Below are 21,292 nucleotides of genomic sequence, written 5' to 3'. Positions count from 1 at the left end.
CTTGGAGTCATGAAAACACCATCACTCCTAACTCTTAGTGGGCAGGAGGACGGTCCACAGAGGCCTTGGATTAAGGGGTGAAGCTTGGATGTAGCCTGGGAGTGGGGGGTGCGGGTGGCGGGGGGAGGGGGGAAGATGTGCTGTCAGCCAAGCGAGCCTCAGGACCAAGTTCGCTGCCTGCGGGGTGGGGACAAACAGCCAGGGGGCAGGTTTTCGGTGTGTGTTGGTGTGTTGGGGGGAGTTCTCTTAAGGCCCTCATTCCTCTTGGGTCAGTAAGTGGAAGGCCATCTTCCAGACCAAGGCTGCACCCAAGGGGGCCCTCGCGATGGGGCCCCAGCGACGTTCCCGTCCCGGTTTGTCGTGCCCTCCCCGCGGGGAGGGCAAGCCCAGGAGAAAACGCTTTGACTCGGTGGGGGTGGGGGAATGCTGACTCCAGGTCTCCTCTCTTCCAGAACTTTCCCCACGCGCCCCCACGAAGGCCGCCTCTCCACCGAGCCCCGGGAGTCGCGGAACTGCGAGGGTTCCCCGACCCCTCCCCCCGCCCCCGCCCCGTCGGCCGCGGTGGGGGGCGGGGAGTGGCGGGAGGTAGCGCCCCCTTCTCCCCCACCCCCTGCCCCGCCCCGCCTCCCACGTGCTCCCTACGAGAACGGACGCGCCTGAGCTCAGGCCCCTTTGGCGCCGGCATAGTCACCCCTGCCCCCTCTGCCACCCAGACCCCCGCGACCCCCCGCTGGCGCGAACGCCTGCAGGCCCTGCGAGGACGCTGCCGCCCTACGCGGGGCCGAGACGGTGGGGCTGGAGGCGCTCGCGGCCCCGTGGTGAGTGCGCAGCACCCCCACCCCCTCGGATCCCCTCTTCGCGGTCACCCCGTGTCCCCAGCTGTCCCTCATTCCGCGGTCACACGTGGTCCTTCATCCCATGGCCCCTCCCCGCGGACACCCCTTGTCCCCCGCGGCCCCCCATGTCCTCCCGGCCCCCGTTGTCCGGCCCGTGGACAGTGTCCAGCTCCGTCTGGGCCCGGGGGCCGGTGTAACGCGCTCCCTCCGCCCCTCGCCCACCAGTCTCCCGGGCGGCTGCTCCTGTTTCTCATCAGGACAGTGAGCGCAGTGTTCTGCGGACACCTGGGCAAGGTCGAGCTGTCTCGGTAGGTTTTTACATTCCTTTCATTAGGACCGAGGAGAAGGATAAACCTGGAATTTAAAGGTCTTGTCTGGCACTTGCACCTTTATGGGGTCAGAGCTTGCCCTGGGGGTTCCATTACCTTATCATCAGATTTGGAAAGAGATCCTATGGACTACTTAGGAAAGGTGCTTTCCTTACTCTCAAACCAGCCCCAGGGAATCCACCTCTAATTATGCAAGAAATTTGTAGCCATGAGACAACTCTGCAGGTAGAACAGGAAGAACCGCATTTCCCTTTATTATGAAGTTAAACTAGGTAACTTATCTACCTCTAGGCTGACTGCCCTTAGTTAGAATTAGTTCTCTCAGTTCAGCTCAGTTGTGTGGGACTCTTTGAGACCCCATGAACCACAGCACTCCAGGCATCCCTATCCATCACCAACTCCCAGAGTTTACCCAAACTCACGTGCATTGAGCAGGTGATGCCATCCAACCATCTCATCCTCTGTCGTCCCCTTCTCCTCCAGCCAGTTCACTAAGGCCACACTATTTCAGCCTCATAGTAAAATGTTTCCCATCCGCCATGGATTAAAATTATACCTTCTTTGAAGACCTGCATTTTGGAGAGTTCCCTGGTGGTCCAGTGATTAGGACTCTGCCCTTTCACTACAGAGGGCATGGGTTCAATCCCTGGTTGGGGAACTAAAATCTCACAAGCTAAGTGGCATGGCCAAAACCAAGAAACCACCATGACATCCTTTGCCTTTTTGTTGGTGAAGTCGTGGACAGCTGCCTGTCTCCTGCATTTCATCAAGGCCTTCAAAGATGAGAAACTGGTGATGGCAGATCCCAGTCTCAGAAAATGTCCCTTCTGTCCCCACCTAGATGGGTATACAGCCCTAAATCATGAAGACCTTGGTACATGGAATCAGATGTTTTATTTTCAGGTCTGTTATTGTGAACCCATTTGGTAGGTTGCCTTTTCATTTTGTTGTTTGTTTCATTCTGTTCCTTTGCTGTGCAGAAGCTTTTAGTTTTATGTAGTCTTGGTTATTTTTACTTGGTGCCTTTGATTTTGGTGTCAGATCCCAAAAAACTTACTGCCCAAGTTTTCTTCCAGTTTATGGTTTCAGCTCTTTCACCCATTGTAAGTTGATTGTGTGTGTGGTGTGATGTAGGGGTCCAATTTCATTCTTTTGCACGTGGACTCTTTTTCCAGCATCCATTATTTGGACAGTCCATCCAGTACACCATCCTATACTTTTCCTTGTTGATGATCTCTGGGTGGCCTCTTCTATGTTGACTGACACCCTCAGGACCTGAGTGCCTGTCTCCTTGGCTGTGTTGGTCCACCTCTCTCCATCTCACTGGCTTCCAGAACCCCCGAATCCAGTCTGGGTCCCCACCCTGCACATTCCCAGCCCTCCACTTGTACCCACAGTAGAAGCTTTGAACTTCACACTTCCACTCACCTCCTTTTATCCCTGGAGCCCTGTCTAGTCCTCACACCTGTGTCTCCTGGCCTCTGCCCTCACAGGGTCTTCTGTGCCCTGACCCCTTCATCCTTCCTTCCTCTGCAGCCCCCCGCTTAGTCCCCCTCCCAGAACCCAGGGCCAGTCAGTGCCTGACCACCCCTCCTTCCTCTTCCTTCAGAACTGCCACCTGGACCACCGCTTTCCTCTTTGAGACCAGCCTGCTACCTGGGCACAGAACTGTCCTCTCTCCTCCAGCCCCTTCCCTTTAACCAGTCCTGCTGAATTATGATAAAGGTCTCCAGGTCTCATTTTCTATAAAAACTTGTCTCCTGTCCACTCTCCTCTGGCTTCTGTCCACTTACATCCCTTGCCAAAAAGTCTACACTTCATCTCAGTAATGCAGTAAATACAAACCCAAAATTATACATACAGGCCTGAAAAGAGCATGTGGGAAGCGGGTATGTTACAAAGGCAGGAGTTTCTGTGGACACGGTCTCAGATAAGGAGTTTCTATGCCCGTCCTCCCTTGGGCAGTGAGTGGCGAGATAGCGAATTGCTAGGGAGAGTCAATGGCAACCCACTCCAGTACTCTTGAGCTCAGTACGACTGAGCAACTTCACTTTCACTTTTCACTTTCACGCACTGGAGAAGGAAATGGCAACCCACTCCAGTATTCTTGCCTGGAGAATCCCAGGGATGGCGGAGCCTGGTGGGCTGCCGTCTATGGGGTTGCACAGAGTCGGACACGACTGACACAACTTAGCAGCAGTAGCAGCAGCAGGGAGAGAGTAGGCTCATTTTGAGAAAACTATTCATGAGAGCCAGACACAGTTAACATTTTTTCTTTTTTTACCTTGTGAGAAAATTCTGAATACATTATGACAGGATTTACAAGAGTGTTTGGTTTTTAAGATAAGAGAACATTTCTATATATCCACCTTGTTCCACAAAGCATTTGAGTTGGTTTATAAAAATACTTCCAAAAAAGGCTCACCTGTGACTTTTATTCAACATAAAGCTCTTTGAGAGATTGATATGCTTCATCTTTCTCTCTTCCTGGAAGGCAGAGGTGTCTCGGAGCTTCTGCCCTGATGCTGTGAACCTGGCCCCCCGACCCCGCCACATTGGGAGTGTGGAGTCTTAGCCACTGGACCACCAGGGAAGTCTTGAAGTGTGAACTTTAAAATGGTTATGATGTTAAAACAATACACTATAAAGTCATGATTGGAGTAAGAAGCGGAGAAATGGCTAACATGGTGAGTTTCACATTACATGTATTTTGCCACAATAAATACAAATGAGAAGTAGTAGAACTGGAATATGTGAAAGATGGAGACCTGTTTTACATATACTAGGAATTCCACAGGGAGAGGCTCTACTGGTGGGGATGCAGAATTCAGACATTGATGAGACCAGAAGAGGACTGAAGTGATAATAATGATATTATATTCAGCAATAACAACGCTGTATTAGAGATTCTAACCTGTGCAATTAAGCAAAAAAGGAGAATGCATTGATTTAGAAACTGACATAGCTTTCCTGTCCTGTTTGTGGATTTTTCTCCAGCGGACCTCTCCACTACATAGGAAGGCTCAGCGGGCAGCTCAGTACAGAGGTGGGCTTGGTCCCATGACGTCTTTACTTTAGGGTTTATGTGGGGGGGCAGAGAGCAGCAGCCCTGCCCTCCCCCACCAGCTCACCCCACCTCCCATCCCCAGGATGAGAAGGGCTTAGCTCTGAGGTGCTCACACCACCAGGGAGCTCTGGCTCTTTGCTTTTCTATTTGCCCAGTCTCTGGCAGTGACCTCAAGGGAGGGGTGATCAGCAGTGAGGTCTGGCTGAGCTGCCTGTGACCCAGAAGTGAGTCCCCAGCACCGCTTACCACTGCCTCCTGGGGCTCCCCTGGGAAGAACTGGTGGGACTTAGCCTTCTTTTCTGTGGTCTTTCCCTCTTGCTCAGCTGCTCACTTACTTTCAGTGTTGTTAATGGATTTTGTTTCTGTTAAGCACCTTTACTGATATTTTTGCAGCATTTGGGGAAGGAAGGGGGATAAGCATGTGAGCTGGCCATTCATCATGAGCTGAAGCCAATACATATACTTTGGACCCAGGAGTCTTGTAAATTTTTATATAGTCAGGTGCATTGTTTCTCAGATTTTTAATACGTATGTTTTTATCAACTTAAGTTCGCTCTCCAACAGCAACAGATTAGATGGTTCTTTGGAGGATGCTGCTTCTAGTAGGAACAAGAAGTTAAAGCTGATGTGTAAATTATTACAAGCAGACATGAGATTCAGTTCAGTCACTCAGTCATGTCTGACTCTTTGCAACCCCATGGACTGCAGCACGCCAGGTCTCCCTGTCCATCACCAACTCCCGGAGTTTATTCAGACTCATGTCCATTGAGTCGGTGCTGCCATCCAACCATCTCATCCTCTGTCGTCCCCTTCTCCTCCTGCCTTCAATCTTTCCCAGCATCAGGGTCTTTTCCAATGAGTCATTTCTTTGCATCAGATGGCCAAAGTATTGGAGTTTCAGCTTCAGTATCAGTCCTTCCAATGAATATTCAGGACTGATTTACTTCAGGATTGACTGGTTGGATCTCCTTGCTGTCCAAAGGACTCTCAAAAGTCTTCTCCAACATCACAGTTCACAAGCATCAATTCTTTGGCGCTCAGCTTTATAGTCCAACTCTCCAATCCATACATGGCTACTGGAAAAACCATAGCTTTGACTAGATGGACCTTTGTTGGCAAAGTAATGTCTCTGTTTTTTAATAAGCTGTCTAGGTTGGTCATAGCTTTTCTTCCAAGGAGTAAGCGTCTTTTCATTTCATGGCTGCAGTCACCATCTGCAGGGATTTTGGAGCCCCCAAAAATAAAATCTGCCACTGTTTCCCCATCTATTTGCCATGAAGTGATGGGACCAGATGCCATGATCTTAGTTTTCTGAATGTTGAGTTTTAAGCCAACTTTTCACTCTCCTCTTTCACTTTCCTCAAGAGGCTCTTTAGTTCTTCTTCACTTTCTGCCATAAGGGTGGTGCCATCTGCATATCTGAGGTTATTGATATTTCTCCCAGCAATCTAGATCCAGCCTGTGCTTCATTCAGATCAGCATTTCTCATGATGTACTCTGTATGTAAGTTAAATAAGCAGGGTGACAATATACAGCCTTGATGTACTCCTTTCCCAATTTGGAACCAGTCTATTGTTCCATGTCCAGTTCTAACTGTTGCTTCTTTACCTGCGTACACATTTCTCAGGGGGCCAGTAAGGTAGTCTGGTATTCTCATCTCTAAGAATTTTCCAGTTTGTTGTGATCCACACAGTCAGAGTCTTTGGTGTAGTCAATAAAGCAGAAGTAGATGTTTTTTGGGAACTCTTGCTTTTTCAATGATCCAACGGATGTTGGCAATTTGATCTCTGGTTCCTCCACCTTTTCTAAATCCAGCTTGAACATCTGGAAGTTCATGGTTCATGTACTGCTGAAGCCTGGCTTGGAGAATTTTAAGCATTACTTTGCGAGCATGTGAGATGAGTGCAATTGTGGGGTAGTTTGAACATTCTTTGGCATTGCCTTTCTTTGGGATTGGAATGAAAACTGACCTTTTCCAGTCCTGTGGCCACTGCTGAGTTTTACAAATTTGCTGGTATATTGAGTACAGCACTTTCACAGCATCATCTTTTAGGATTTGAAATGGCTCAACTGGAATTCCGTCACCTCCACTAGCTTTGTTCGCAGTGATGCTTCCTAAGGCCCACTTGACTTCGCACTCCAGGATATCTGGCTCTAAGTGAGTGATCACACCATTGTGATTATCTGGGTCTTTAAGATCTTTTTGTATAGTTTTTCTGTGTATTCTTGCCATCTCTTAATATTTTATGCTTCTGTTAGGTCCATACCATTTTTATCCTTTATTGTGCCCATCTTTGCATGAAAAGTTTCCTTGGTATCTCTAATTTTCTTGAAGAGATCTCTAGTCTTTCCCATTCTATTGTTTTCCTCTTATTTCTTTGCAGTGGTCACTGAGGGAGGCTTTCTTCTCTCTCCTCGCTATTCTTTGGAACTCTGCATTCAAATGGGTGTATCTTTCCTTTTCTCTTTTGCCCTTCATTTCTCTTCTTTTCATAGCTGTTTGTAAGACCTCCTCAGACGACCATTTTGCCTTTTTGCATTTGTTTTTCTTAGGGAATGTCTTGATCACTGCCTCCTGTACAATGTCACAAACCTCCATCCATAGTTCTTCAGGCACTCTATCAGATCTAATCCCTTGAATGTATTTGTGTCTTCCACTATATAGTCATAAGGGATTTGATTTAGGTCCTATCTGAATGGTCCAGTGGTTTCCCATACTTTCTTCAATTTCAGTCTGAATTTGGCAATAAAGAGTTCATGATCTGAGCCACAGTCGGCTCCTGGTCTTGTTTTTGCTGACCGTATAGAGCTTCTCCATCTTTGGCTGCAAAGAATATAATCAATCTGATTTTGGTATTGATCATCTGGTGACGTCCATGTGTAGAGTTTTCTCTTGTGTTGTTGGAAGAGGATGTTTGTTATGACCAGTGCATTCTCTTGGCAAAACTCTTGACGTGAGATTAAAGCCAGTTTATTCTACCATCCATATTTCACTAATAGCCCCCAAGAGCAGTAACCATATCACAGGATGACAACAGAGATAATCCTGCAGGTTGAGTAATGGTCTGTTTAAAAAGCAGGCAAGCTTAGAGCTTCAGATTTCCATAACCAATTATTAAAGTTTTGGCATATGAAGGGCCATACTTCAGTTTCAGTTCAGTTCAGTCACTCAGTCATGTCCGACTCTTTGCGACCCCATGAATCACAGCACGCCAGGCCTCCCTGTCCATCACCAACTCCTGGAGTTCACTCAAACTCATGTCCATCGAGTCGGTGATGCCATCCAGCCATCTCATTCTCTGTCGTTCCCGTCTCCTCCCGCCCCCAATCCTTCCCAGCATCAGAGTCCTTTCCAGTGAGTCAACTTGTCGCATGAGGTGGCCAAAGTATTGGAGCTTCAGCTTTAGCATCAGTCCTTCCAATGAACACCGAGGATTGATCTCCTTTAGAATGGACTGGTTGGATCTCCTTGCAGTCCAAGGGACTCTCAAGAGTCTTCTCCAGCACCACAGTTCAAAAGCATCAATTCTTTGACGATCAGCTTTCTTCACAGTCCAACTCTCACATCCATACATGACCACTGGAAATTAGACCCAAGGAATGATGGACACATAATGTGTGATGGGGTCAGATTTCATCAGCTTTTGTGATGTTCCTAGAGTGCCAGGTTTGTTCTGAGTGCTTGTTTCACATGGGTCATTTACTTTTTTAAAAGGCTTTACTTCTTTTTTTGAAGCTCCAATCCTGTGCCACCTGATATGAAGAACTGACTCACTGGCAAAGACCCTGATGCTGGGAAAGATTGAAGGCAGGAGAAGGGGACAACAAAGGATGAGATGGTTGGATGGCATCACTGACTTGATGGACCTGAGTTTGAGTAAGCTCCAGGAGTTGCTGATGGGACAGGGAAGCCTGGCGTGGTGCAGTCCATGGGGTTGCAAAGAGTCGGACATGACTGAGCAACTGAACTGAACCTCTTTTTAAAAAAAAATTATTTTTGGCTGTGCTGGGTCTTTGCTGCTGCACACAGACTTTCTCTACTTCCAGTGAGCAGGGCCTGTTCTCTAGCTGTAGTCCTCGGGCTTCTCCTTGTGGCAACTTTTCTTCCTGTGGAGCACAGGCTCTACAGCATGTGGGCTTAGCATTTGTGGCACTTAGTTGCCCCACAGCATGTGGAATCTTGCCAGACCAGGGATCGAACCTGTGTTCCCTGCATTGGCAGGCAGATTCTTAACCACTGGACCCCAGGGAACTCCTGGTTCATTTAATTTTTACGTATTATTTCTATATTTACAGTTCACTAAATCTAGTAGAATGTAGCAAGGTTGAATGGACTTTTCAGAGTGTGTGTTTAGCTAATAAGGGAGGTGCTTTGCCCTCATACCCAGCATCTTTAAGAGGTTCCTACTCTACTGCCCTTTTTTTAAAAAAAAATGATTATTTTTTTTTTTAAAGCAAGGTCTTCCTTGCTGTTCGAGGGCATTCTCTAGTTGCAGCGAGCAGGGGCTACCCTTTGTTGAATGCTCGGGCTTCTCACTGTGGTGGCTTCTCTTGTTGCAGAGAACAGGCTCTAGGTACACGGGCTTCGTAGTTGCAGCACAGGGGCTCAATCGTTGTGGTGCAGGGGCTTAGTTGCTCCATGGCAGGTGGGATCTTCCTGGACCAGAGATAAAACCAGTGTCCCTTGCACTGCAAGGTGGATTCTACCACTGGACCACCAGGGAAGCCCCTACTTGGCCACCTTTGACGGGGGAGTGGTCTGGGCAGCTGTTACCTGCCTGTAACAGCCAGTGAGGCTGAGCTGCTTGTTTACATCACACAGCAAGGACACACTGGACCAGGTCTGGATCCCGGATCTCTGACTCCATCTCAGGTTTCCATGCAGGTGGACCGTAGTGTGCTGGTATTCTGACTTTTGGACCCGACTTCTTGTGACTTGTGGTTATTCATTCCCAGGTGCCCCCTGGCCTCAGTATGGTGGCCAGTGTCCAGGTGGGCAACGCCCTGGGGGCAGGAAACAAAGTACAGGAGCGACACTCCTGCGTCACCACCCTCCTGTGCGTGGTAAGTGTGATGCTGCTCGAGGCTGCCTTCCTGAGTTTTTTTTAATTTAATTTTATTTTTTTTATTATTTTTTTAAAGAGAACTGACTTTTATTTATTTTTTTTCAAGTTGAACAGACTAAATTTCTTTAAACAAACTTACTTATACTCCAGAGTCCTTTAAAAACTTAATAGCATTTATACATTGAAGGTATTTGATTTTCTTGTAACTAGCACTTCAAATGCAACAAGCATTTGAAGCAACAAGCATTTGACCCAACAAGTAAAACTTTCTACAGTTCATAACTTTTATAAATAAAATAAATTAAATGTACAGTGAATAAGTTCTCTGAAATATTTCAATATTTCTGCAGGTTTAGTAACATCGTAAAATACATTTCAACTAAAATTCACAAATCTAAAAACCTGTTAGGCATTTTTAGGTGTTTTAAGTTGGAAATGAAGACCAATGTTACATCGTAATATGCCAATTACAAATAGTACTTCAAATAGCAAATACTACAGTTTGTCCCAAACTTAAAAAACTATTCATGAACTCAACACTGAACTATTGATGGCTATGAGAATTGTTTCCTAGCCTTTTTGAAAATTTCAGCCCATTTACGTTTAAGGTAATTATTGATAAGTACGATCCCGTAGCCATTTTCTTTATTGCTTTGGGATCAAGTTTATACACTCTTTCTGTGTTTCCTGTCTATAGAAGATCCTTTAGCATTTGTTGGAGAGCTGGTTTGGTGATGCTGAATTCCCTCAGCTTTTGCTTGTCTGTAAAGCTTTTGATTTCTCCTTCATATTTGAATGAGATCCTTGCTGGGTATAGTAATCTGGGCTGTAGGGTATTTTCTTTCATCACTTTAAGTATGTCTTGCCACTCCCTTCTGGCCTGAAGAGTTTCTGTTGAAAGATCAGCTGTTATCCTTATGGGAATCCCCTTATGTGTTATTTGCTGCTTTTCCCTTGCTGCTTTTAATATTTGTTCTTTGTGTTTGATCTTTGTTACTTTGATTAATATGTGTCTTGGAGTATTTCGCCTTGGGTTTATCCTGTTGGGGACTCTCTGGGTTTCTTGGACTTGGGTGATTATTTCTTTCCCTATTTTAGGGAAGTTTTCAACTATTATCTCCTCAAGAATTCCTTCCTGAGTTTTATTCGAGTTAAAATTTGTTTATCACGAGTTCTCCAGGAATTGGCTTACATATGTAAACTCCTCAACTGAAATTTTATTCTTTGTCTCCAGTTTACTCAGTTAAATAAAACTCCTGATTACGATTTTCTATTATCAGGTGCCAACTAAATACTGTTCTCCTGGGCCCTAAAGGGAATCATTGCAAAGGTAGTTGTGACCATGTGTAGGCTCCTTTCTGATGAGCATCTGTGTGCCCGGCCCTCCAGACCCCTGCACCCCTGACCCCTAGGCAGTCTGAATGTTCTGGAGTCTGAGTAGTTAGAGAAGATGTCATATTACTGAGCATCTTTTCTATGAGAAAAAGGAGTTAGAATCACCTGACTTCAGCTGCCTTTTCCTGGACAGTCAGAAGAAACACTTAGATTTCTTAAGTCATTGACACAGGTGTCCCATGAGAAGTCGGTACTAGGATTACTTTTACTTCCTGTTGGTTCTTTGGTATCTTCCAGGTGTCTGTACCCTTGTAATGGGATCTTACTTGCTGCTTTAAAGGATGTGGTTCCCTCTGCATTTACAAGTGACAAGTATGTACACCTTCTGGAAGGACACTGTAGATTTTATGCCTGCTTTCTTCACTGTACTTTTCTGACTCTGAGAGGTGAGTGGCATTCCACTCTACAGGAAAATCTGTAGTGCAGCCAGGATTGAGAACCAGAGCTAAACTTGAACTGGTTTGAATGAAGGAATCATGAGGAAACCCCCTCCATCCCTCCAATCATTTATCAAGCCAAAGTGGGGTTTCGTTTGTGCTCAGTGTGGAAAAACCTCACCCCTAGACAGGCAGTTTCCTGTCCAGGGCACACTGTGACAGCAAGCCCTCCCGAATCACCTGGGTGGTGTTTATGCAGACCACTGACTCAATCTTAGGTTGAATTTCACAACGTTTTCTGTGATGATGTGTTTGCATAGTTATTTAGATAGTTACTAATAAGTGTCCTGAATAAACCAAATCTTGATGAAAACACCTCAGTAATTTTCACAGTTGCCCCAGATTATGCTTATGAAGAAATCTGGCTTTACTGTTGTAAAGTGTGCTCATCTCATGTCATTGATTTTAGACCAGAGCTTAAAATGTACAATCTCAGGACTAAGGAGGTGGTCAGCTGGAGGAGCAGAAACTAGATTTACCCTCCTGTCTTAAGCAGCTAAAAATCTAGACAAAATCTATCTTGTAAAAAATGGCTTTCAGACTCTGGACCACAGGCGGCACACGTGGATCCGAGGGGCAACGTCGAGGGGAGCCTGTGATTGCCTGGCTTACCACGGGGGAGCAGTTTCCAGGACAAAGTGCAGATGGGAGTATCTCCTGGGGCTGAGGAAATGGAGCTGGGAGTCGGGGAAGCTGTGTGATTTTGGGCCTCCACCATCTTGAATTCATACAGACCTGAAGGCAGTGCTCGCAGCTCCCCTTAGAGCAGGGCTGTGTCCACTGTGCCTCGTTCTACCTGATGGACTTTGGCTGAACTATTAGCTTATTTGTTTTGGCTCTGCTGGGTCTTTGTTGATGTGCACCAGGGGCTTCCTCTAGTTGTGGTGTGCGGGCCAGGTTCTCACTGCGATGCTTCTCTTGGAGAGCAGCCCCTGGGGCACTCAGGCTTCAGCAGTAGTGGCACATAGGCTTAGTTGTCCCAAGGCATGTGCGATCACCCTGGACCAGGGATTGAACCCGTGTCCCCTGCATTGCAAGGTGGATTCTTGACCATGTGACTGGCAGGGAAGCCCAGTGAGGTTTTACGATGCCCTCATTTTCTCAAATAGGAAAGAAGTGTTTGGCCTGGGTGGACTGGCCACTCTGCCAGGTAACCACAACTGCACAGAGCCATGGGTTTCCAGGCATGACTACTTTCTTTGCCTCCAACAGGGATGTTATTTCCCTAGTGAGCCAGGTAATGCTGACCTTCACCACTTTTCATCTGTTTGATGCGCTTGTTCTGAGAACTGGTGGTTTTACTGACTGCCACACTAGCACACCGTTTCTGGTTTTGAATTAAATGCCTATGATTTAATTTTCAAAAAGAGGGAGCTCTAGCTTCATGTGGTTGGAACCATTGGAGGGACAGGCAGGCGACGTGATGTGTGGCATCTGGGGTAAGAGAGCCCTGGGCTAGCCGGCCTCACCTACTGTAGTGTCTGGGCCCGCACACTCTGTAACTCTGGCCATGTGGTGACACCTCCAAGGCGGCCATGCTGCCTTGGAGTCAGTCCTGACCATGAGAAGATCCTTCTCCCACCTGATCTTCTGTAGGCTTGGGTATTTGAAGACCCTTCTCCTGGAACCCTAGAGTCATCCTGTGGAGCTTATTCCTGGTTTAGCAATGGGTCCTCATGACATGATTTCTGGGTCCACTTGCCATCTGTCTGCTGTGGCTCAATCACTCTGGAGACCTGATGCCCGTGACTGGACAGAGTGAGACAGTCGTCACCCCACTGGCTGTGGGCATCCGAGAGGCCCAACTGCATCAGTATTTTCCAGCTATGATAGCAGACTAATTTTTGCTGAGAGTTCCATCCGTGAAACCTCTACATTTTTTAAACACTTAGGAACTATTCTTATGTTTTATTTTTTTTAATTGGTCAATTGATAGGTTATTCTTTGGCCAAACCATAAGGTTCATGGGATCTTAGTTCTCTGATCAGGAACTGAACCTGGGCTGTTGGTCATGAAAGTGCAGAGTCCTAACCACTAGACTGTCAGGGAGTTCCCTTTAGGAACTATATTTAAATAGAAATTTAAATGCTGTTATCTGGCGGACTTCTGATGAAAGGTGCTGTAGTTGTTGTTAATGTAACTTTAGAAGCATACGTTCTCCTTTGTCTCTAAGGTGGGGCCCTGATTTGAGATAGAATATGTGACTGTACTCAGAGCATGAAATGCCAGATGGTGTTCTGATCTGACCTGGTGACACATTAATGACTTCAACGTCAGCTATTTTCCCTCCCTTTGGGGCACCTCTGGTGGAGTCCTGAGAGGAGCAGGGTGCTTTCCTGAGTGCCACTGGTTACCATGTGTGTGGTTCTCTCCCTGGCACATCTCTGATATCTGCTGCTAATCGTGGGATGACACGTATGTGTCCGAGTACGAGGTGACTTGCCTCGGACCCTGCTTGTCATGTTAAGGTAAACTGAGATGCAAAGCAGTTATCTGCAAAGTGACCCTTGTGGAATAGGAAAAAATTATTTCCTCCCTAAAGTTATTTTGTGTATAGAATTTACACTTTGTATACAAGGACAGTTTGTGTATTAAGCACACAAAAACACTGGAAATGTCCACTTGAGGAAAATAAACATGACCCTGCCCTCAGGACGAGACCAGGATCTAGTAAGTAATCACACAATTACTCCATTTGGGTTAAGTGATGTGAACGCTGTGAGTGTTGGAGGGAGCTGGCTGGGAACAACTCCCTGAGTCATGACGCAGTAGCTCAGATCTGGGACATGTCTAGAACCACTAGACAAGGTGAGCCCCGTTTGTTGGAAAAGGTTCTCTCTCTGTTGAATGGTCTTGGCACCCTTGTCAAAAATCAGTGGGCCAGAGATGTGAGGGTTTATTTCTGGACTCTGTGGTGCTCTATTTGTCTCTGTCTGGCTCACGCCAGTACAACACTGGATTACTGTAGCTGTGCGGCAAGAGGTTTCTATAAAAATTTTTATTGGAGTTGATTTACAATGCTGTGATTTCTGCGCTACAGCAGAGTGACTCAGTTATACAAATATATACTTTCTTGTTCCTTTTCTTTTCCATTATGATTTATCCCAGGATATTGGATAATAGTTGCCTGTGCTGTCTACAGAAGGTCCTTGTTGTTTAACCATCCTGTATGTGATAGTTTGCATCTGCTAATCCCAAGGCTCCCACCCTTAGGAACCCCAAATCTCTTCTCTATGTCGGTAAATATGTTTCTGTTTTGTAGGAAAGTTCTTCCGTGTCATGGGGCTTCCCTGGTGGCTCAGATGGTAAAGCATCTGCTTGCAATGCAGGAGACCTGGGTTCGATCCCTGGGTTGGAAAGATCCCCTGGAGAAGGAAAAGGCAACCCACTGCAGTACTCTTGCCTGGATAATCCCATGGACAGAGGAGCCTGGTAGGCTACGTTCCATGGGGTCACAGAGTCCAACACGACTGAGCAACTTCACTTTCACTTTTGTCATATTTCAGATTCCTAGGCAGGAAGTTTTGAAATCAGAAAGTGAAGTCTTCCAATCTTCCAGGTTTGTTCTCAGTTTTTTTGTTGTGGCCATTCAGGGCCCCCTGCAGTTCCATAAGAGATCAGCTTTCCATTTTTCCTAAAAGGCCACTGGAAGTTTTTTGTTGTTGTTGTTGTGCCGTACAGCTTGTGGGATCTTAGTTTCCCAACCAGGGATTGAACCTGGACCCTTAGCAGTCAAAGTGCCAAGTCCTTACCCACTGGACCGCCAGGTAATTCTAGAATTTTTATCAGGGTTGCACGGAATCTTCAGATTGCTTTGTGGAGAATTTTGAGGTTTTTATTAGGATTGCATCGAATCTGTTGGTTTGCTTTGGAAAGAATACTGCCATCTTAAGTCTTCCAACCCATGAACAGAGACTGTCTTTCCATTTATTTAGGCCTTTCTTACATCAATGTTTTGTAGTTTTCAATGTATATATGTCTTTGACTTCACTGGTTAAATTTATTCCTAGATATTTTATTCTTTTGGATGCTCCTGAAATTTTCTTAATTTTCAAATTGTTCTTTGCTGGTGTATTAAAACACAGATGATTTTTGTTGTTGATCTTGTAAGTTTGCTGAATTCACTAATTAGTACTAGTATTTTTGTGTGTATGAATTCTTCAGGATTTTCTATATATAGGGTCATGTCATATACAAATAGTTTTACTCCTTCTTTACCAATTTCAATGCCCTTTTTCTAGCCTTATTGTTCTAAAATAGGATTTTAACATTTAAAATTTTCAGTTTCATTTACTTATTTTTTAAAAGTATTTTATTGGAGTACAGTTGATTTACAATGTTGTGTTGATTTCTGCTGTACAGCAAAGTGAATCAGTTACACATATACATATATTCTTTTTTTACAATAGGTCATTACAGAGCAGTACTTTTATTTTTAATTAAAAAATAACATAGGACTTCCCTGGTGGTCCAATGTAAGACCCTGCTTTTCCAATGCAGGGGGTGTCAGTTTGATCCCTGGTCAGGGAACTAAGATTCCCACATGCCATGCAGTGCAGTCAAAAAATAAAGAGTACAGCTATAATTTATAGGATGTGAGATAATTTTTCCTGAAGGGCCTTTGCAGAAATAAACTGTTTATGTATATTATGTTGCTTATGAAATTTATGAAGACATCAGATACCATCTCCTGTTTGCTCCATCTGACACCTGGAAAAGCTGGCGCCTGAACAGGTGAAGCAGATTCTCACAGACAGCAGGTGAGGAGACAAGATATGAGCCCAGACAGTTGCCCCTAGAGCCACTCTAGTTACTGTGGTGCCCGTGGCCTCCCCCTGAGGTTTGAGTCCCTCACTCACCCCGCAGACTCACTGATACCTGTGCATGGTGGCCTGGGCAGTGCTGGAACCCAGGGAGCATAAAGATAAGCAGGCAGGATCCCCGTCTGCTCTGAGCTTACCCCAGGCTCTTGGTGTTTACGCCTCTCTTTTCTTTGGCACTTTCCCCACCTTTTGCTCTTAGGATGCAGGCATTCCCTGAGGGCTGAGAGATGATCCTCTTGTTGTCCTGTCCCTGCTCTCCTCCTTGGAAAGTCTGGGGTGGTGCCCGGGGCTCTCAGCTCTGGACCCGACTTGGTACCTAAGCTCCAGGCTGCCCAGATGTTCACAGGCTGTCTCACTGACATCTTGGTTCAGGCCCCCAGGCGAGAACTCTGCCCAGGTCAGGCTGCCAAGTCTTAGCCAGCTCTGACTGTGAGATCTCAGGCCTATCGCACTTTCAGAGGTGAGGAGGTAAGAGTTTGTAAGGGCTATGGCATTTATCTTAGCGTTTCTCATCTGCAGTAACCACTGCACCCACTCAGGTGCTATTCATTACGCTCATTAAGGGGGTCTCACTCAGTTCCCGGTTTCCTGTTGGGGGGACTGCAGAGGGGAGGTGCTTGAGGCAGATTCTGTTTTCCAGACACTTCATTTTGTCCTTAGGTAAATTCTTCCTTCCTGGGTTTCATCTCAGGATAGCACCAGAAGATCTCTAAGTCCAGCTGCCCGGCGATCCTCGGCCTAGAGGACACCTATGTTCTTACAAAGTGGGCGGCCCTCTGACACCTTCAGCTCTTACAGATATTTGACGAGCATTTTGGAAATGTTAGGCTCTGCTCAGCGTACGTTTCATCATTTTCTTTTTTCTTGTTAAGTTTACACCCAGACATATCATCCTTTTGTTGCCATTGCAGACAGAGGCCTTCCCTTCCATTATATAATCTAAATGGTGGTTGTTTGTATGTATGAGGCCTGTTAACTACTGTACGTGAATGCAGCTTGTTAAAATTCTGAATTCCTCAAGTAGTTTTCAGTTGACTCCTGGATATTACAGGCATTGTTGTTTAGTTGCTAAATCGTGTCTGACTCTTTGCGACTTCATGGATTACAGCCTGCCAGGCTCCTCTGTCCATGGGACTTCCCACTGGAGTGGGTTGCCATTTATTTTTCCAGGGGTCAAAGACCCAGGGATCGAACCTGTGTCTCCTGCATTGACAGGCGGATTCTTACCACTGAGCTGCCAGGGAAGCCCCACTGAGGCAATCAATCATATAATACTTTTATATTCCCCTTATCAAAGGTTATACCATGCATTTCTTTTCTTGCCTAATGCCTGTAGTAGAATAAATTGTTGCGGTCTTAGTGGAAATGCTTGTCTTGTTCAGGATTTTAGTAGAGAAACATCAGAAGCCCTAGTTCTAAGTAGCATGCTGGATTTTGGCCTGACACACACATACACACGGGAAGATCCCCTGGAGGAGAAATGGCAACCCACTCCAGTATTTGTGCCTGGGAAATCCCATGGATAGAGGAACCTGGAGGGCTACAGTCCATGGTTTGCAAAGAGTCGGACACGACTTAGCAACAACACACGTACAGTGTAAACACATATTAATAAACCCATGTATGCACGTCTTCTTAATGATGCGCAAGAAATATCCATGGAGTCTGCTTTATTGAAAGTTTGCAACAAAAATGGTTGAGCATTTTGTCAAATGTATTACATGTTATAGAAATAGTTTTCAGTTCAGTTCAGTCGGTCAGTCGTGTCCGACTCTCCGTGACCCCATGAATCACAGCACGCCAGGCCTCCCTGTCCATCACCAACTCCCGGAGTTCACTCAAACTGATGTCCACAGAGTCGGTGATGCCATCCAGCCATCTCATTCTCTGTCGTCCCCTTCTCCTCCCGCCCCCAACCTTTCCCAGCATCAGAGTCTTTTCCAGTGAGTCAACTCGTCGCATGAGGTGGCCAAAGTATTGGAGTTTCAGCTTTAGCATCAGTCCTTCCAATGAACACCCGGGATTGATCTCCTTGCAGTACAAGGGACTCTCAAGAGTCTTCTCCAACACCACAGTTCAAAAGCATCAATTCTTCGGCGATCAGCTTTCTTCATCCTTCCTAATTTTTATGCCTTATTTCTCTGGCAAGAATGTCTACAATAGGATTTTAGCATTTTTTTCTATATTCTCCTCTAGTAGTATTTTTTTCTCAAAACTTTTTACTTAAGTTAGATGATAATATAATGTATATAGATGATCAATGTTACAGGTGTATAATATTGTAGTTCACAACTTTTAAAGATTATAATAGCTATAAATAGAACACTAAGTATTTACTATATTCTGTGTTGTACAACATATCCTTGTAGCTTATATATAATAGTTTGTACCTCTTAATCCCCTATTCTTATCTTTCCCCTCCCTGCTTCTCCCTCCCCAAGGGTTAACTACTAGTTTGTTCTATCTGTAAGTCAGTTTCTTTTTCGTTAATTTCACTGCTTATATTTTTTTAGATTCAACATATAAGTAATATCACATAGTATGTCTTTCTCTGAATGCTTTACTTCACTTAGCGTAATGCCCTCTGTTCAGTTCAGTCGCTCAGTCGATTTTGCTGCAGGTGGCCGAATTTTATTTCTTCATTTTTTATCACTGAGGAATATTCTATTATATATATACACACACACCTTTATTCATCTTTTGATAAATACTTAGGTGCCTCCTTATCTTGGCAGCTGTAAATAATGCTGCTATGAACACTGGCATGCATGGATCCTACTGAATTAATGTTTTTCTTTTGTTCAAATACATATTCAGCAGTGGGATTGCTGGGTCACTTGGCAATCTTATTTTTAGTTTTTCTGAGGAACTTCTGTACTGCTTTCCACAGTAGCTGCACTCACTCACATTCCCAACAGTGCATGAGGGCTCCCTTTCTCCATATCCTTGCCAACACTTAAATTCTTTATGATGATGGCCATCCTGACAGAGATGGGTGAGAGTGGTTTTGATTTGCGTTTCCCGGAGGGTTAACAATGTTGAGCCTATTTTCTGTGCCTGCTGGCCATCTGCAGGTCGTCTCTGGAAAAATTTCTATTCAGTTCTGCCCATTTTTTGATGTTGAATTGTATGAACTGCTTATATATGTTGGATGTTAACCCTGTATCAGTCACATCATTTGTAAATACTGTCTCCCATTCAGTAGGTTTTCTTTACATTTTGTTGATAATTTCCTTGGCTGTGTGAAAGCTCTTAAGTTTCATTAGGCCCCATTTGTTTATTTTTACTTTTATTTTGTTTTAGGAGATGGACCCAAACAATTGCTATGCGTTATGTCAAACAGTGTTCAGTTCTTTGTTTCTAACACTTCATACACTACCTGACACAAACAAAGCCAGGAAATACTGGTGAAGCAGTGGAAATACATGTAAAGCAGCCAACAGTTTTGGGGGTGTTTATTGATGGACTGAATGCCATTGACAGGTCAGTGGGAAGCTTGAGTCTGATCCTGGTCCATAATTATCTAAAACTTCAGGGAAGTTATATGGGCTTCCCTGGTAGCTCAGTTGGTAAAGAATTCCACCAGCAATCCAGGAGACCCCGGTTTGATTCCTGGGTCGGGAAGATATGCTGGAGAAGGGATAGGTTACCCACTCCAGTATTTTGGCCTGGAGAATTCCAGGGACAGTATAGTCCACGGGGTCACAGAATCGGACACAACTGAGTGACTTTCACTTTTGGGAAGTTATATTAACAGTAGTTTCCACCGTGGATACAGAAGGATGTCAATGGTGGTAGAAGCAGAAGTGCAGGACACCTAAATGGGATGCTCATTTCCCACCTGCAGGTCTCTGGTCCAGGCTGATGGTCTTCTTCCAAACCCTCTCCTACCTGGTGTACATCTGGAGGATTGACTGGAACCGCGCGGCAGAGCAGGTACCAGCGCGGGGGCCCCTGGAGGAGGGGAGTGTGCGTGCGTGCTGTGATTCCAGGGCAGGCGAGGGCTCTTCCAGGGTGAGGATGGTAAGAAGCCCATGGGCAGCAGGACGCGCTGTGACTCGTGAAGAGGCATCGAATGTGAGAGTGAGGGCCAAAGGAAACCTGTGTCCTCTTAATACGGAGCTGATTTCTCCTCTGCTAAGCAGGCGCAGCCAGAGAGTTAGCTTAGAAACTAATGTGAGGTCGTCTTGGGAGAACAGCAGTGCTTCCCGTTTTTCCTGATCTGTTGTCTAGTTCTAGCATCTCAAGGATCTTTGGTCCATGGTTTCCTGAGAAGCAGATGCCAAGTGTCTGTGGTCAGGGAGGTCTGTGGGGCAGAGCCTGTCCTGCGGGTGGAGGACCGGGATCCTAACACTCGGGGCGTCTCTGGGTTGAAGGGTGAGCCCTGCCGACTGTGTCAGGTTCAGGGTGAGATGGTGGGAGGTGGGCCGAGGGGAGGTGTCATGGATACGGGGACGTGAGGAGGAGCCGAGGGGCACAGACCTCCACTGTCCACGCCCTGACTGCCTTGAGGCTCCAGGGCCCTCATGACTGCTCATGGGGACAGGTCACATGCTCCCTCCCTTCAGTGTGGTCCACGGAGGCAGTGAGTGTACAGGGCATTGTTATTTTCATGAGCTGATGTTGGGGAGGACGACAGTGGTCTCAAGTGTCGTGTTCACTGTTAGGACCGAGCAAAACTGTGCTCGGAGCCGAAACTTCTAGCGTACCTCCCACAGAAGCGTAACAGTCTGACCACGGAACTGGCCAGTGTGGCTGTACTTCGTTTTCCTCTGACACTTGTGCTCAGGCACAGGTTTGAGCTGGGATGTGAGGGAACAAAGAGGCCATATCCAGTGCCATAGGTGAAGGGGTGTCCTCTAGTATTCTCACTTCTGTCTTTCCTACCTGGAGCTCAGAGTCGCTGGTGCAGGAGCCCCTGCTGCCTACCCATGTGGCTAGTCCTGCCCTCTGACCAGAAGATTGGCTACAGGCCCCCGTCGGGGTGTGGCTACTGTGGCCTGTGTGTTAACAGCCAGTGACTGACAACCACGTGGGCTCATGTCACATCCAGGAATGCCTTCACTCAAGACTCCCACATAAGTAAATATCATCTCCCTGTTCGCCACAAACACATCTGTCTATCCTGGAGAAAGAAGCACTGGCTGGGGCCATCCTGCCGGACCTCATCCAACCCGAAAGCCAGACGGCGCAGCTGATCACGGTGGCCCCTGCCATGACATCCTGACGGGGACCCAGCTGATTGTGTAGGGCGGGGCGGTCACAGTTTTGGCTGTTGCTGTCCTCACAGCGGGAATTTTAATAAGACTTTTCACTGACCGTGGCTGAAATGGAATCAT

General features: G+C 46.2%; 1 long non-coding RNA gene across 1 annotated transcript; it reads left to right on the top strand.

Moving 5' to 3' along the window:
• The first annotated feature begins 632 nt into the window (after positions 1-632).
• Positions 633-19,821, top strand: LOC129544199 (uncharacterized). The gene is made up of 6 exons (XR_016035513.1): positions 633-818; positions 3,660-3,852; positions 7,969-8,109; positions 9,189-9,296; positions 10,931-11,005; positions 19,257-19,821. It is a non-coding gene; the product is annotated as an uncharacterized LOC129544199 (long non-coding RNA).
• The last annotated feature ends 1,471 nt before the right edge of the window (positions 19,822-21,292 follow it).

Source organism: Moschus berezovskii, chromosome 20 (assembly GCF_049115385.1).
Source record: "Moschus berezovskii isolate FMDL1 chromosome 20, NW_MosBer_1.0, whole genome shotgun sequence".
Taxonomy (NCBI): Eukaryota; Metazoa; Chordata; class Mammalia; order Artiodactyla; family Moschidae; genus Moschus; species Moschus berezovskii.
The sequence above is the reverse complement of the archived record's forward strand: the minus strand, read 5'-3'. Positions and strand labels throughout refer to the sequence as shown.